We start from the raw sequence: 18,292 nt of genomic DNA, 5'->3' as shown, positions 1-18,292 counted from the left end.
TTATCTTGTCCAACCCCCACTTCCAGCTCCACTTGCTAGGGTCTAACAGTCTGCACAGTCCCACACATTCCCAACTTACCATTGCATACCCAATTTACAGCAACAGCTCTCATCAGGGACTTGATGCAGGCCATCACTGGTCACCACTCCTGGACTGCTCCATGTGATGAGCTAGCTGCTGTCCATGAAGAAACATCCTCCACAAATGGGGACTCATTTGTGGTCTTCCAGATGTTAAGCTAACAGAATGGGTGTGGGCTCATCCCTGATTATGATGCTGGGGAATGGGGTCTGCAGATCATAAAATCACAGCATGGATCAGGGGAGACTGTTACAGGCGTGCTGTCCTCGGTCTCCTAGATCCAGTGTTCTCCTTCAGATACGCTTGGCTCCAATATACTGCTCCAGAAACATTGTTTCCAATCCTGGGCACTTCTTTAAACATTTTCTTTACACAGATTCTCAACTGGAGTTAATGACTCACATACTTTACCATGACACTCAGGTCTTGGCAATGCTTTAAAGACCAGAAGCCAACTTAAAATAAATATAGATTGATCATGTAAAATTTGCAACTGAGATAACCAAGGCAAGCAACAACTCCACTGCATAACACAAGGGGGTGCAGTTGCAGAGCGACTTTTACCACAATTGGACAGCTCCCTGGTAACTTTGACTGACACCTGCTTTATATTCATAGATTTTTAAAAAACTGACCTTAAATAGCTTTCTGGATTGTTAGTTCAGTAATTAAACCATAGTGTTACTATATCGTTTTCCTGACTTACCTCTTTCTTTCTTGATCTTAATTATCTGGTTCCTTCTCTCTTTAATTCTTGCACTTCCTTTTTCTTTGTATTTCAGGATCTCCTCTTTTTCTTGCTTTCTTTGCTTTTCTGTTGATCATCTCTCCCACTTTCCCTGGCCTCGCCTGTGCTTCACTGTTTCTCTGGCTCATTCTTTGGTTCTCTAATTGCTGATGCCACAGGGTCTTCTCCTGCCTGGGCTGAGCAGCTACCTAGTCTCTGACAACCCTGTGAGTCCGAGCAGCTAGAATGTTGTGGGGCAGTCACAGTGGTCTCACACCTCCCAACACTAACATTCCCACCAAGTTGACAGAATGTTGCAGTGGAATGAAGAGCGCTACTTACTTGGTTGGCAGAATATGGATGTCTCCCTGTTGCAGTGACCCTGGTCTTCTTCTGTCCTCAGGCCTGAGAATTCAAAAGTCAGGCACCCCTTCACCTGCCTGGTCCCTTTCCTTGAATGAGAGAACAAAAGGGCAAGGTTTGTGAAGGTTTGTAGCTCAGGTTGAGGTTTAGGGTGTAGGTTTGCTCGCTGAGCTGTAGGTTTGATATCCAGACATTTCATTACCTGGCTAGGTAACATCATCAGTGGCGATCTCCAAGTGAAGCGAAGCTGTTGTCTCCTGCTTTCTATTTATATGTTTGTCCTGGATGGGGTTCCTGGGGTTTGTGGTGATGTCATTTCCTGTTTGTCTTCTGAGGGGTTGATCGATGGTATCTAGATCTATGTGTTTGTTTATGGCCATAAACAAACCTACAGCTGGATATCAAACCTACAGCTCAGCGAGCAAACGTACACCCTAGAACAGATAGGATTGAATGAGGTGCAAGTGAGTGGTAAGACAATGCGTACTAGTGCAGGCCATTGAAAGTTGGTAGCAAGTTAGTAGACAGTGCAGAGGCCATGCAGGGATAGTGGTGATGTTGCAGGCAGCAGTAAGAGTGTTGCAGCGTGAACCTTGGTGGGAGGTGGGTGTAGTATAGGCAGTAGAGTGAAGGTTCAGTAGCAGAGAGAAGAGTGTGGCACTTACCTTGATGGAATGGAGTAAGTCATTGAACTTTATATGGCACTGTTGGCGATTTCTCCACATCATCGCGACCACTCCCTTGACCAGAACCTCCACGTCATTGTCAGAGAACCACAGCATCATCTTCCCCTTCTTGAAAATGTTCAATTTCTATCCTTGACTGAACAGGGCAGCTTCGGAATGTCAATGCTTATCCAAATGCACTGTGGCCTTTTAAAAAATTGTTCATGTGCCAGAGATGCTGGTCTTTCAGTAGACATCTAGTGAATGGTGAGATGGTGATAGAATCAGATGTGAGGAATGAAATGTTAATGAGGCACCTTAGATAAGAATGGCAAGAAATCTCCCTGGACCTCAGGGTGACAATCCTTCCAAAAAACTCACCCAGCTCGCACTCAGCCAAAAAAAAGTAAGGCTCAACTCTTAGTTATTTATTTTTATGGAATAGGATACAAGCAACTCAAGGGATCAATAAAAATGAGAAACAAAGAAATTAGTATTCATAAACAACTATTACAGGAAAAATTAATGGGTCTGAAATTGTTAATTCCTCTGGACACAATGATACACAACCCAGCGTTGAAGGAGGTGATTGTAGAGTGAATGCTTTAGGGGTCATCTTCCAATTTCTGCTGACACTGAATGGTTCCAACAAAAGTAATAGGTGCCAGCCACTATTTAGGAGAGGAGAACGAGTCTGAGAAAACAACAAATTACATAATCGTTATTCTGACATAGGCAATAGGAAAAATGTTAGAATCTGCGGGAAGAGTCAATATGGATTTATGAAAGGGAAATCATGTTTGACAAACACATTAGAACATTGTAAGGTTGCAACTAGAAGAATAAATGATGAGGCAAATGGATATAACGCCTTTGGATTTTCAGAAGGCTGAAAGTTTAGTAAAAGAAATTAGCACATGGGAGCATTCGTAATGTACTGGCATGATTTGAGATAAAGTGAGGGAGGCACGGTGGCTCAGTGGTTAGCACTGCTGCCTCAGTGCCAGAAATCCGGGTTTGATTCCAACCTCAGGTGACTGTCGGTGTGGAGTTTGCACATTCTCCCTCTTTCTGCGAGGGTTTCCTCCGGGTGCTCTGGATTCCTTCAACAGTCCAAAGATGTGCAAGTTAGGTGAATTGGGCATGCTAAATTTTCCATAGTGATCAGGGATATGTAGGTTAGGTGCATTAGTCAGGGGAAATGTAAAATAATAGGGTAGGGGAATGGGTCTGGGTGGGATACTCTTTGGACGGTCAGTGTGGACTAAGGCCAAATAGCCTGTTTCCACACTGTAGGGATTCTATGATTTAAAAAAAGAACTGAGGCTGCTGGACCCCTGAAACAAAAACATAAAGTGCTGGAGAAGCTAAGCAAGTCTGGCATCATCTGTAGAGAAAAAAAAGAGTCTCTGTCTCCATTGCATCTCTTCTGATGATGCCACCTTTCACAGTGGTCCATCATGGTTAGCAGTGTCCTCAGCCATCTCCAACCCATTCCCTGCACTTCTGCGTTTTCAATTCCCCTTCCCTTCCCCAACAATGATAGATTCCCTATGACCTCACTTCCCACCCCTCCAACTTCTACATCCAAAGGATCATGAGCTTGAGGGCAAATGTACAGCAGCACAGTGAGAGGCATTTGTGAACATACTGAGTAGACTACAGGCCCAACATGTTTCCACTAGAGTAAAATGTAGGAACAACAAGCCCAGAGAACCCCGCAGAAAGTACAGGAAGGAGATCAAAAAACACTTAGGAGAGCAAAGAGGGGTTGTCAGAAAACACTGGCAAGCAAGATTAGGGTGAATCTCAGGATATTCTACTAGTGTATCAAGGGGAAGGGAACAGCAAGGGAAAATGTAGAGCCCATTAGGGAGCAAGGTGGGTAGACTGTGAGTGAAGCTGGAGAATGTTGATAGAGTGTTTATTGAGTACACATCTATCTTTATTTGAAAGAAGGAGGATTCAAGTAGAGAATTTGTGGGGTATAATTTTAAAGTGAAAGACAGGAGGTTGAGGGGGGATTTCAGGAAAACGTTTTTCACCCAAATGTAGTGTCGTGGGCATGGACAAAGCTGCTTGGGAGAGTAGTAGAGGCGTGTAACCTCACAACCTTTAAAGAATACTTGGGTGAGCGCTTGAAGTATTATAACATTTAAGGCTATGGCGAAAGTGAGGACTGCAAATGCTGGAGATTAGAGCTGGAAAAGCACAGCAGGTCAGGCAGCATCCGAGGAGCAGGAAAATCAGGCAAAAGCCCTTCATCAGGAATTTAAGGCTATGGGCCTAGAGCAGGAAAGATAGGACTAGTGTAAGTAATATACTTTTGGCAGTTTAGACTCAATTTGCTGAAGGGGCATTTCTGTGCTGTATGATTCAATGAAGCCACCATTTTTGCCATCTCCAGCAGGATGCCACCAACAATGTATTATCATTGCCTTATCAGTATTCCACAGGAAGCATGCCCTTCAGGACATCCCAGTCCACTCCTCCTCCATTCCCAGCACCTCCTCATGCACCTACCCATACAATTGCAGAAGGTGCACTTGCCTGTTTACCTCCTCCCTTCTCACTAGCCAAGTACCCAGGTGAAGTACTGATCTCCATGCCCACTATTCAATGTAGTCTACTGTATTCACTGCTCACAATGTGGTGTCTACACCAGGGAGAGGAAATGCAGACTTGGTGACCACTTTGTGGAACACCTCTGCTCTGTTCATAAAAGTGACCCCAAATTTTCAGTTGCTGCCACTTCAACACACCCCTGTGTTCCCTTGGCAACATCTCTGTCTCAATCCTGATCTGGTACTCAAGCAAAACTCAATGCAAGCTCGGGGACCTGCTGAGTTTCACCAGCATTTTCTATTTTTGTGTCACGGATGGGAACTGGTTAATGGACAGAAATAGAGAACAGAATAAATGAACCATTCTCATGCTAGGACCTAAGCTATTCACAATCTATAATAACTATTTGTATGTAAGAAAAAAATTTAATATTTTCAAGTTTGTTAATGACACAAGCCTCAATGAAAATCTGAGTTGTGAGGAGGAGGTAAAGAGACTTCTCAGGGGAATTCAGACAGACTGAGTATGAGAGCAAGAACATGTCAAATGAAATACAATGTGGAAAAATATTATGTTATCCATTTCTGTTGGATAAACAGGAATACAGAGGTTTCTTTTACATGGTGAGAGATTGGGAAGTGTTAATGTTGAAAGGGTACCCCTGAAAGCTAACACGCAGATGCAGGAAGAAATTAGGAAGGCAAGTGGTCTGTTGGTCTTTATCACAGGAGGATTTGAGTAAAGAAGTGTTGCTGCAATTGAGTGGAGTTTTAATGTGACTGTATTTGGAATAGTACACAGTTTTGGTCTCATTGCATTAATATTTTACATTAGGAATACTACTTAGGAAGTTTCATATGTATAATTACTATAAGGAAGTAGTGATTTGGAGGTGCTGGTGTTAGACTGGGGTGTACAAAGTTAAAAATCACACAATAACAGGTTATAGTGCAACAGGTTTATTTTGAAGCACTAGCTTTTGGAGTGCTGCTCCTTCATCAGGTGGTTGTGGAGTATAAGATCGTAAGACAGAATTTTATAGCAAAAGTTTATAGTGTGATTAACTGAAATTATATATTGAAAAAGACCTGGATTGTTTGTTAAGTCTTTCATCTTTTAGTCTGACCATGTTGGTTTCATTTCTTTCATACGTAAATCCCAGAATGTTTTATTAAAGTTACGTTCTCAAGTGAACTTTAACAATAGGTGCCATGTCAACTCAGATAATGCACTGGAGGTGTGAGGTTAAAGTCTGTCTGTCTTTGCCCCCAATGTTCAGACCGATTCTATTTCTAAGAAAGGAATTTACGGAATCATGCAGTTTTTGATTAAAATAAAATGTAATTCTGCAAGTACAAATTCGCCCCACAAACTTATATGTGTGCGTGCATGTGTGCATGTGTGTCTGGGGGTTGTGAGTATCTGTAAGAGAGTGTGAATATGCATGTGAGTGTAAAGGGCTATAAGTCTGTGAGAGGGTGCGTGAGTGGGTGTGAGTATTGGGGGGGGGGGTCTGTATGTGTGAGCATATGAGAGAAAGCTTGTGTATCAGAAAGAGTCTGTGTGAGTGTATGGGTCTGTAGGAGTGTGTGTGTGCGTGTGTATGAAAGAATGCGTAGTGCAGTGGAGTCACCTGCAGTGTGACATGAACCCAAGGTCCAGGTTGAGGCCATCCCCATGTGTATTGAACTTGGTTATCAGTGTCTGCTTGGCCACTTTGAGTTGTTGCCTGTCCTGAAGTCTGCCTTGGAAGGTGGTCACCTGAAGGAACGAGGCCGAATTTCCCAGACTCACTCTATCTCAAACCCACGGATAACCCTCAAGATGCTACACTTCTCTAGTTTCCACCTGAAATAAGCATATGATTGATGATGGGCTGGTGTAAGGGGGATGAGCTGAGAATAGTTCACAGATCGGTGCAACATCAAGGGCTGAAGGGCCTGTTCTGCGCTATATTGTTCTATGTTCTATGAAACATATTAAAACAACCATCCCCTACAGACAAGCCCTCAACATACATAGGATCTGTTTGGCTGAGGAGGAACATGACAGACACTTGAAAGTGCTCAAGTATGCCCTCATAAGAACAGGATACGATACTCAAATCATCAACCCCCAGTTCCAATGTGCCACAGTGAGAAACCGCAATGACCTCCTCATATGACAGACACGGGCTGCAATAGACAGGGTACCCTTCGTTGTCCAGTACTTTCTGAAAGCCAAACAAATATGTAATCTTCTATGCAGCCTGCAACACATCATCGATGAGGATGAGCACGCGCACACACACACACACGCATGCGCACAGACTGCCATACACAAGCTCTCATATGCACACACATACACCTCTTGCATTCACACCCACACACGCACCCCTCAGACATATACGCCATCACACACACACACATGCACGCACTCACTTGCACACTGTCTACTGCTCCAACATGCGCACATATATAAGTTTATGGGGTGAATTTGTTTTTGCAGAATTACATTTTATTTGCTTAAAAAGCTGCATGAATCCATGTAAAACTATACGGAGGGTTTATCAGTCTAACTCAACATTGGGACACTGACAGACTTCACACTATTGTTTGAAAAGCTGAGCTACTTTGAGAATGTAATTTAAAAGAAGTTATTGGATTTACATTTAAAGGACAGAATCCAGCATATCCCATTCTAAAAGATGAAAGATTTAATCTAAAATTGTTTAATGTATCACATCTCTATGACACTAAACTCCTTTGGCTATAAATTCTATGATTAGAGTGGTGCTGGAAAAGCACAGCAGTTCAGGCAGCATCCGAAGAGCAGGAAAATCCTCATCTTCCGCCTCGGAACACTTCAACCCCATGGCATCAATGTGGACTTCACCAGTTTCCTCATTTCCCCTTCCCCCACCTCACCCCAGTACCAGACTTCCAGCTCAGCACCGTCCCCATGACCTGTCCTACCTGCCTATCTTCCTTTCCACCTATCCACTCATCCCACCTCCATCCACCCATTGTACTCTTTGCTACTTTCCCTCACACTCCTCCCAGACCTATCACCTCCATCCCCACCCCCACTCACCTATTGTACTCTATGCTACTTTCTCCCCACCCCCACCCTCCTCTCATTTATCTCTCTACCCTTCAGGCACTCTGCCTGTATTCCTAATGAAGGGCTTTTGCCCAAAATGTCGATTTTCCTGCTCCTTGGATGCTGCCTGAACTGCTGTGCTTTTCCAGCACCACTCTAATCCAGAATCTGGTTTCCAACATCTGCAGTCATTGTTTTTACCTATAAATTCTATGATCATGATCTTATTCTCCACTACCATCTGATGAAGGAGCAGCACTCCAAAAGCTAGTGCTTCCAATTAAACCTGTTGGACTATAACCTGGTATTGTGTGATGTTTAACTTTGTACACCCCAGTCCAACACTGGCAGTGCAATCGTGTTGAGGTAGAAAGTCAGCCATGATCGAGTTGAATGAAAGTGTAGCCTAAAGGGACTGAATGGACTAACCTTGCACCTAATTCTTATATTCTTATTATTTTTCCTTCTCTGGTACATTCTCTCTAAATTTCTCTCCTCTGATTCCATTTGACTTCTTCTTTTCTCTCTGATGTATCATCTTTCTCTGACTCCCTTTTCTTCTCTCATTTGCTCATTCTCCATCAACTTCTTCCACAATCTTTAACTCACGTATCCATTCTGCCTCTGCAGCTGGAATGAAATCAGAGCCACAGGAGTTTACAGGCAGTGTTTCTAACCACACAATTGAGGTCATACCAGTTGACAGCAGCAAAGAGCTAACCACAGTGAATAGTCAGCGCAAAAAAACGATCACCCCTGAGATGATTCTGAAACGAATGGTCCTGTAAGGCACCATCTCTATTCCTATGTTACTTCAGTTTTATACAAGCAGTTAAGGAGATAATTCTGTGAAGAGAAGGTCATCAAATGGAGAGAGGACTATTGAATAAAAATGATTGATTTTCTAAATACTTTAGGAATGGATATAGGATGGTTGGTTCTCAAGTTAGCACATTTAGTGTATCACAATAAGGGACAAGATTGTTAAAAGTGAAAAGCATCTGTAAAAAGAAAATTAAGTCAGAATTTGTAAAACAATGCAGAACAACTTTTGAAAGCTAGAATTGTGTTACACTTTATGTTTCTGAGTTGATGTTGTCATTCATAGCTTGTTAATTCAATAATGTTAATAGCTTATGTCTTCTAATTCCTTCACATCTAAGCATGTTCCTGGAGCTTTGTTGCAGCTCAAGACCATTCCCAGCCAATTACAGACAAAATACAAGTAATGTTCGTTTAGTAAAGAAAGGGGGACATATGTTTTCACTACTCCTTTGCATGCTATGCTTTTTTAAACTGGTGCCCACTATAAGAAATGATGAGATAATTTGCAGAGAATTAGTACAATTGCTACGTCTTGTGAACAATATGATGGATATGAGATTTAGAATTCCTTTGGTCTTATTGGCTAGTTTCTGGTGTCAGTAAAGGACATAGTACCCGTTGGGTCAGCTGGTTACAGTAGTGAAAAGTTCCATTGAACGCTCTCTTGTTAAGTTAGCCAGAATTAGCAACAGCACTGAAGAGGCAAAGGGAAATTGACCAGACTCCTGATGCTTAGTGCTGTTAAATGGCTCTGGTTATGTGAGTTCAGGTGTGAGGGTAGACACTGTGGAATGAATCAGCTGACCTGTGACACCACGCAATGTTTCAGAGTTGAATTTCCATGCAATTTCTTCCATATGTTATTTCATTCAAAAATCCATGGCATTTCTTGAAATAATGGCAGAAGCATGGTTGATGATTAGGAGAATCCCTTCTACAAATTCAAATCTTCCCTTGCCCAGTTTTAGACATGCAGATTGGGCACCTTGTAAATTCCCAGTAGACAACAAACATCATGGCCTGTGTCAGCTTAAGAAGTCAAGGTTTTCAGCAGTGAAAGCAGAAGAACTGATTGAAGAAAGAAATAAGACCATTTTCTTTGGAAATATAAGATATTCCAGTTTACTTTCCTGGACCAGTACCTGTTGCCCAGTGTAATTTCCTGAAGCTGATAAGCTGCTTTCCAGTGAATCCTGATGGTGCTAGATGTTTGGAATACATATCCATGATGGAGTTCAGAAACTTAGCTCTAAGTATTAGTTATATCACTCCTCATTTAGGAGGTGATGGAGCAATATAATGTGATCGGACCAAGTACGCAATAGTGTATGCCTTTTTAATCTAGATTTCTAAGCTCCAGTTCTTTTAACATTTACCATTTATGTTAGGTTTATCTCAAATCTGTCCAAACTTTGACCTTGTCTGTTAATTCAATGGTTGGTTTCAAGTTTTCATTGCTACATGGGCCATTAATCCATCATGAATTTGTTGTTTCAGTCTGTTTCACAGTAATGTTTAACAGTATCACTTATTTTAACATTATTTTTGAGAGATTTTAACCTTGTGAAGAGTTTATGACTAGTTCTTCTGCCCTTGTTTTTGCATCTGGCCTCACAACATAAACTTAGTAAGCAATTGCAAGTGGAGGAGAATTATGTTGCTTGTCTAAAAGAAGTTTACCGTTACAACTTGAATTAAGGTTAAATAGAAACTGACATGAGATGAGATGATTGCTCACGAAGTGGAAAATATCACCTGATTTACAGGTATGTTTTTGTCACTAAATACTTAGTGATCAGTCATTGCTTCTTTAATAATTAAAGCTGACAATTCAGTAGAGTGTTGAGAGACTGTTAAATTGTCAGTAGTTTTGTCCTTTATTTGGGATGCCTATCTGCTTGTTTATGGAGACATTAAAACTTTCAGGGCACTTGTAAAGCAGAACAGAGTCTTTCAAGTGTCATGACATTTTTACTCATTTAAAATCAGGTATTAGCTGTTGCTCTCTCTTGTCTCCTCCTGTTCCTCCCCCTCCCCTCCCCTCCCTTCCCAAAATAAATGAATTGATGGTGCAGAATCAGTTAAAATGTCTGGAATTTTCTGTGTGCAAAACGATTGTGATATTACAGCAGTAGTTGCTATAGCCATTATTTCTGATTGAAGCACTTTGGAATGTTTCTGAGAGAGGTTAAAATAGTGTTGAACAAATCTGAACCTTTACTGATTTGTGGTGTGCAGCTTTTCAAAAGATACATCAGCCAAATACATTTTTGGACTTATACTGCAAAATAATGAATTGCCTCAAAGCATTTCACAGTCATCAATGTTTGTTTGAACATTCCACAGTTACGGATCACAGAATAATTTTATAGAGGGATAAACTTGTCTTAGTTGGTAGACATATTGAAGCCACCTCTTTCAAACACTGTTTGGATTTCTTCACCACCGGGCCTGATGAAGTATGAAATGGGCAACATTTTACAGCACTGGACAAGACAAATTTGCAGCCCATAGTTTTCAAAAAGAAATGTGTATTAGAAAATGTACACTGTTTGTAATTTTTCCCTTTCTCGTTTCTTTTTACTGTAACTGTTATCTCTGAAATAATGTTTAAAGTTACAAACTGTTGAAAATAATGTTGAAGTTGAAGGTAATTTTTGCATTATGTTTGTTCTTTTGGCTATGCTGTAAAACTTGCAATATTGTCAGAAGACATTTTTATTGTAACTGAAATGAATTTACTGCTTTTTGTATTTCTGTGCATGTTGTGTAAGTACAGAAATGCAGTGCTCACTAAATAAACGGAGCATGTTCTCCTGACACATGCTTTCGGTTGTGTGATGAGTAATATGCAGTGTTTCCATCATTTAAAAGACCGGTCAAAAGCATTCCCACTGTGTGTGTTTGTGGGAGTAGTACCATGCAATCTGCTGGTTTATGCAAATAGTGATTGCACTTGATTCTGTATTGCAGTATTGGCAGACGGTCAATTGAAATGGGGAATTAATATCATCCAGGCTGCTGAAGTGTTCCTTATGAATGTGCCCCCCACTTGAAGTATGTTTTAATAGTGTCTTTTACTTTTAATATGGTTGGTAAATTAGAGAATTTCTGCAATAGTGCTTCTACAATTTTCATTTTAGCATAGTTACTAATTCTTAAAGAAAACTGCTGCTCAGTGTGTCTGTCCTCAATTCTCCTGACTTATCACCGGTCCTGCTCTGTAAACCTCCTGCCTGCCACTACCCACTTCTTCTCTCTCCCTTTTGCCACTCCTATCCCAAGCCATCATTCACAATGTAGATTCAGGAGAGGGAAGGGGCCACTGGGAGAGAAGTGGCAAGTGAGAGATTTTGGAGTGGGAAGTGCAGGTGGAGTTAGGTGGCAAGTCGGAATTGGGAGAGGCAGGAAGTGAAGGTGAGAAACATGGAAGGCTCGATTGGCTGCTGCTAAACAACAGCAGGATCAATGTCCTTTCAGTAGTAAGGAATAGAACCAGCAGTAGACCATTTGATCCCTGAAACCTGTGCCAACATTAACAAGATCATGGCTTATCAGCCCCAGGCCTCAGTTCCTTTTTCATGCCAGCTTGTCTGCCAACTCCCCAATATTTTGAAATCTATCTACCTCTACTTTAAGTATTTTCAGTGATCTAGCCTCCAGAGCTCTGTGGTCTAGAGAATTCCAGACATTCACGACCTTCGGGGAGAAGGAATTACTTTGCAACTTTGTTTGAAATGAGTGCCCCCTGGTTCTATAAGAATGTTTGCAAGTTCAAGATTCCCCCACTAATGAAAACATCTTTTCTACATCTATCCTGTCAAGACCCCTCAAAATCTTGTATGTTTCAATGAAATCTCCCCTCATTCTTCTAAGCTCATAACAAATAAAGGACTAGCGTCTTTAGTTGTTCTTGATAAATCAACTCCATCATCACAGAAACCAACCCAATGAATCTCTTTGAGCTGCCTCCAATGCCAAGATATCTTTTTTTAAAATATGAGAACCAAAACAATATACAGTAGTCCAGGTGTAGCCTCACCTACACACCGTATTCCATACTGATGTGAAAGTTAAGGAGTGGTAACCTGGCAATCTCAGCTTGCTGCTTGCTCCCTCTGACATTTATCATGCACTCACCAAAATCTCAGGGCACCCTCCATTGCATGTAACTCCCTCCTCTTCCTTTAGGGCTCCGACATCTCTGTTGATGAAGCAGGATGCCACTTACCCTCTCCAACATGTCCAGGGCAAATAAAACACCTTTCAGAGCATCTGTGGGTTGTCAACGCTTGACCAGGTTCACATCTGGGGTTGTGGCATCAAGAATCCCAAGAGATCCCAGCTGTAGTCAGTGCCGGCTCTGACAAGCGGAAGCATAAATCGAGCAGGATGCTGTGGGGACTTGGTGCATGTGTAATGAGGAAATGCTGTGAGAACATTCGTTAGGGCTCACAGAGGGAAACCGTCCATGAAACTTTCCAAAATTGACACTTTACAAATTTGACAGAGAAAACTACCCCTCAAACCTCAGCCACCCTCTGGCCCACCCAACCAAAGAAACACCCAACACCACAAGCCTGCAGTCTTAATTCTACAGTATGTTTACTCCAGCCGGATTTGGGGTGTTTCATATTTCTCCTCATGTTTTTGATGAATTGAGTTTATTCTATGTTTTGTCACTGGGTGGCGCAGTTATACTTTAGAGAAGATAAGCTTTTAAACAAAGGTCCCAGAAAGAACCGGGTGAAGCAGTTGATAGAGATGGGTAAGCCAATTTTTGGAAGTGAACTCTTTACCAGCCCTCAGGGAATTAGTTCCTCCCACTGATTTGGTGCACAGCCTCACTGGTATTTTGAAGCTGCCTGTGTTTACAGTTTTTTATGCAACGGAACTCAGTATCGAAAGGATAAGGAAGGACATTTTATGGGACATGTATCATTGCAGGGTGATGAAATCAGGGGGAGCTGAAATCCTGACTGCCACCATGTTGAGATGTAGAGATTAAGTCAGAGGTGTGTTTGTGGTTGTCAGGAGCCATGTTATCCTCCTGAACACAAAACATGAAATTGTTGCTTCCACAACAAAGAAAAATCTGGAACTTCCCTGTTGCCATCAGTGTGTGCCAACCACGGGGCGTGCCAATACATTTAGCTCTTTGATTAAACTAGTCTCAGCTAATAAGCATAATGTACACATGAATAAAGTGAAGCCAGTATAAATATTTACAAGTAAAATTTACATTTTAATAATATCCATTCCACCTTTGTGCTCTCACTAAATCTTATTTCACTGGAGTTTGGTAGGAAAATTGTGGCCATAGTGAGTCTCCCAGTTTGTCTTGTAAACTGTTTTATAGCTGCCTGCACCAACAGAATTGTCAGCTAGTGGCAAGTTTTCCAACTGAAAAGCTTTCTCGGCACCTAATCACACATGCGTCATGCACACCCAGCATTTTAAATTTTAATTGTAATCCAATGGGAAAAAGGAAGGTCAGAGTTCATGCCCCTTTCCTGTTCTAGCATCAGAAAGAGAGCAGCATAGTTAAAATTCTGTCCACGCTGTTAATTCAGATAGGATTTATCTGAAACAATACATCATAATCCAGAATTATACTGGGTTGTAAAGATTTTACAAAATTTTTTTTCCATCCCGTAATATACTTGTAGGAAACTAGATAATACAAGATAGCAAGAAGTAAAGGGAATTGTGAGAAGGTAAGAAGAAGTAGGATGGAAAGATGCCTGTGTTAATCATAAACACCACCTGTTGGGGTGAATGGTCTCATTATTTTTTGATATATTCTAAGTATTTCATTTATGTATGTGGGTGTTATTTTATAAATGAATATTAAATATTATTACAAACAGTACTGTAAATATTCAATAAACTTGGCAACATTTATGTAAAGGGAAACAATTTACATTTCAAGTCATTCATCAGGACTTGAAAAAGTCAGTCATTAGATTAGATTAGATTAGATTACTTACAGTGTGGAAACAGGCCCTTCGGCCCAACAAGTCCACACCACCCCGCCGAAGCGCAACCCACCCATACCCCTACATTTTACCCCTTCACCTAACACTACGGGCAATTTAACATGGCCAGTTCACCTAACCTGCACATTTTTGGACTGTGGGAGGAAACCGGAGCACCCGGAGGAAACCCACGCAGACACGGGGAGAACGTGCAAACTCCACACAGTCAGTCGCCCGAGGCGGGAATTGAAGCCGGGTCTCTGGCGCTGTGAGGCAGCAGTGCTAACCACTGTGCTGCCCCTCATGTTACAGGTTTTAAACAGGTGGCAAGGAAAGAAGAAAGGGAAAGTCCCTGATAGGTGAGGAGCAGGTGAGATCAAATGTAAGAAGGAATAATGGTGCAAAGAGTGTAATAATGTGATAGTTAGAGAAATGATGTGGCCCGATGGCTGAGTGGTCAGCACTGCTGCCTCATCGCCAGGGACCTGGGTTTGATTCTAGCCTCAAGTGACTCTGAGCGGAGTTTGCACAGTATCCCCGTGTCATAGTGTCATACAGTACAGAGTCTGCATGGATTCCCTCCAGGTGCTCTGGTTTCCTCCCACAGTCCAAACATGTGCAGGTTAGGTGGATCGGCCATGCTAAATTGCCCATAGTGTTCAGGGATATGTAGGCTAGGTGCATCATTCAGGGGGAAGCGTAGAGATAGGGAAATGGGTCAGGGTGAGTTAATCTTCGGATGGTTGGTGTGGACTTGTTGGGCCAAATGGCCTGTTTCCATACTGGAGGGATTCTATGATAACTAGAGGAGAAGTAAACAAGAATAGATTGATCATTTCCAAGAACTGTAAATTGAAAAAAAAATGGGGCTAGTGGTATTACCTGAAACTATTTGTTGAGTGTGGAGGCTATAAAGTGTAATCAAAACATGAAGTGCTATTTCTCAAGTTTGCATTGAAGTTCATTGGAATAGTGTAGAGCACCAGGTGGAGTTGGGCAGAGGATGAAAATAACAGGCAACCCGATACTGGGTGTCTGGGCCTGTGAATTTGAATTCTCTGAATGCAAGTGAGAGATAATGTCATAATATTGCTGGAGGCAGGCTTTGAATGTCGCTGTGGCAGCTGTGGAATTTGAATTCAATAAATGTTTGTTTTAAAACCTGCAATATAAAGCTAGCTTCAGTAATGGTAATCATGAAACCAGTCTCGTAAAGCTAGTAACCAAAACACTCATTGGTAACAATGAAGCTATTATTAATTGTTTAAAAACCCATTTGGTTTATTGGTGCTCTTGAGGAAAGAAAATCCTGTCTTCTTTTCCTGGTCTGACCTACATGAGGCTCAAAGATTTACAAGGATGTTGCCAGGGTTGAAGGATTTGAGCTATAGGGAGAGATTGAATAGGGTAGGCCTGTTTTCCCTGGAGCAATGGAGGCTGAGAGGTGACCTTATAGAGGTTTATAAAATCATGAGGGGCACGGATAGGGTAAATAGACAAAGTCTCTACCCTTGGGTGGGGGAGTCCAGAACATAGCTTTAGGGTGACAGGGGAAAGATATAAAAAAACCTAACGGGTAACTTTTTCACACAGAGGGTGGTGCATATGTGGAATGAGATGCCAGAGGAAGTGGTGGAGGCTGGTACAATTGCAACATTTAAAAGGCATCTTGATATGAATAGGAAGGGTTTGGAGGGATATGGGCGGTTGCTGGCAGGTGGAACTAGATTGGGTTGGGATATCTGGTCAGCATAGACGGTTGGACCGAAGGGTCTGTTTCCATGCTGTACATCTCTATGTCTCTGTGACCCCAGACCCATGGCAATGTGTGTGACTCCTAAACTGTTCTCTAGAAATGGCCTATCAAACCACTCAAGAAAGATTACAATAGGCAACAAATGCTGGCCTTATCAGAGATGCCAACATTATGACAGGATTTTTAAAAAAGTGATCATCCAACCTGTGTCTGGTATGCTCAATGCAGAGGAGATCCCATTTGTGACCGCAGTTTCCCCTCCTACGTGGTTAAAGGTGCCCTCCAACGCATCTCGTCCACATCCCGCACCTCTGCCCTCAGACCCCACCCCTCCAACTGTAACAAGGACAGAACCCCCTGGTGCTCACCTTCCACCCTACCAACCTCCGCATAAACCAAATCATCCGTCGACATTTCCGCCACCTCCAAACAGACCTCACCACCAGGGATATATTTCCCTCCTCACCTCTTTCCAGCTTCCGCAAAGACCATTCCCACCGTGACTACCTGGTCAGGTCCACGCCCCCCAACAACCCACCCTCCCATCCTTCCCCTGCCACCACAGGAATTGCAAAACCTGCACCCACACCTCCTCCCTCACCTCCATCCAAGGCCTCAAAGGAGCCTTCCACATCGATCAAAGTTTTATTTGCACATCCACCAATATCATTTATTATATCCTTTGCTCTCCTCTACATTGGGGAGACTGGACGTCTTCTAGCAGGGCGCTTAAGGGAACATCTCTGGGACACCTGCACCAATCAACCACACTGCCCTGTGGCCCAACATTTCAACTCCCTCTCCCACTCTGCCGAGGACATGGAGGCCCTGGCCTCCTTCACCGCTGCTCCCTCACCACTCGACGCCTGGAGGAAGAACGCCTCATCTTCTGTCTCAGAACACTTCAACCCCAGCGCATCAATGTGGACGTCACCAGTTTCCTCATTTACCCTTCCTCCACCTTACCCCATTTCCAACCTTCCAGTTCAGCACCGTCCACACAACCTGTCCTACCTGCCTATCTTCCTTTCCACTTATCCACTCCACCCTCCTCTCTGACCTATCACCTTCATTCCACCCCCATTCACCCATTGTACTCTTTGCTACCTTCCCGTACCCTCCTCCCTGACCTATTACCTTCATCCCCATCCCCACTCACCTATTGTACTCTATGCTACTTTCTCCCCACCCCCCTCTCATTTATCTCTCCACTCTTCAGCACTCTGCCTGTATTCCTGATGAAGGGCTTTTGCCCGAAACATCAATTTTCCTGCTCCTCGGATGCTGCCTGAACTGCTGTGCTTTGCCAGCACCACTCTAATCCAGAGATCCCATTTATGGCAATCTTTCCCATAGCCTCCAAACTCAGCCTCAATTTGCAAATAGCACTGTATTTAGTTAGGAGGCCAAAAGGAGAGTGAGGTGCCCTTATGTACATCCACATATACTATAATGTGTACACAATGAATTTAAATGAATGGGCGACCCTGTTCGTTATGAGGCACCCATGGATCCACGTACTCACAAGGTCAGCCCCAGACCCCACTTTTTCTCTCATTGATTCATCCAGTCTGACCATGCAGTCCTTTGCACTACCTCTGAGAGTTAATTAAGAGTGGTGACCAAGATTTGTATAACTGCAGGATGCCCACACCAGATGCAATGCTTGAATATGTTGTGTCAACACAGTGAGGACTGCAGATGCTGGAGATCAGTCAAAACGTGTGGTGCTGGAAAAGCACAGCCGGTCAGGCAGCATCCGAGAAGCAAGAGTGTCAACGTTTTGAGTATACATTCTTCATCAGGAATGTGGGGAGTGGGGGGTTGGGCAGGCAGCTGAGAGATAAATGGGAGGGGCATTGACTGGGCTAGGGAGACGGTAGCTGGGAATGCAGTAGGTAGATGAAGATAGGGGGTTGATGGTGAAAGGTCAGAGTGGAGGGTGGAGTGGATAGGTCAGAAGGAGGATGGGCAGGTCGGACAGTTCAAGAGGGTGTTGCCAAGTTGAAGGGTTGAATCTGGGATGAGGTGGGTGGAGGGGAGATCAGGAACCTGGTGAAATCAGCATTAGTCCCATGTGGTTGGAGAGTCCCAAGGTGGAGAATGAGGTGTTCTTCCACCACACATTAGGTGGCTAGAATTTGGCAGTGGAGGAGGCCCCACAAACAGAACAACTAGACCAACCGCTGGATACAGAGCATCATCCTCTGCCATGTCCGCCACCTACAATCAGCCCCCATCACCAGATCC

The 18,292-nt window shown here is 42.9% G+C and overlaps 1 long non-coding RNA gene across 1 annotated transcript; it reads right to left on the bottom strand.

The window, feature by feature from the left end:
- Positions 1-1,151: 1,151 nt before the first annotated feature.
- Positions 1,152-12,773, bottom strand: LOC140463229 (uncharacterized). The gene is made up of 3 exons (XR_011954641.1): positions 12,449-12,773; positions 1,838-2,531; positions 1,152-1,261 (listed from the first exon to the last, which is right to left on the bottom strand). It is a non-coding gene; the product is annotated as an uncharacterized lncRNA (long non-coding RNA).
- Between the last annotated feature and the right edge of the window lie 5,519 nt (positions 12,774-18,292).

The sequence above is a fragment of the Chiloscyllium punctatum genome, chromosome 37 (assembly GCF_047496795.1).
Source record: "Chiloscyllium punctatum isolate Juve2018m chromosome 37, sChiPun1.3, whole genome shotgun sequence".
Taxonomy (NCBI): Eukaryota; Metazoa; Chordata; class Chondrichthyes; order Orectolobiformes; family Hemiscylliidae; genus Chiloscyllium; species Chiloscyllium punctatum.
The sequence above is the reverse complement of the archived record's forward strand: the minus strand, read 5'-3'. Positions and strand labels throughout refer to the sequence as shown.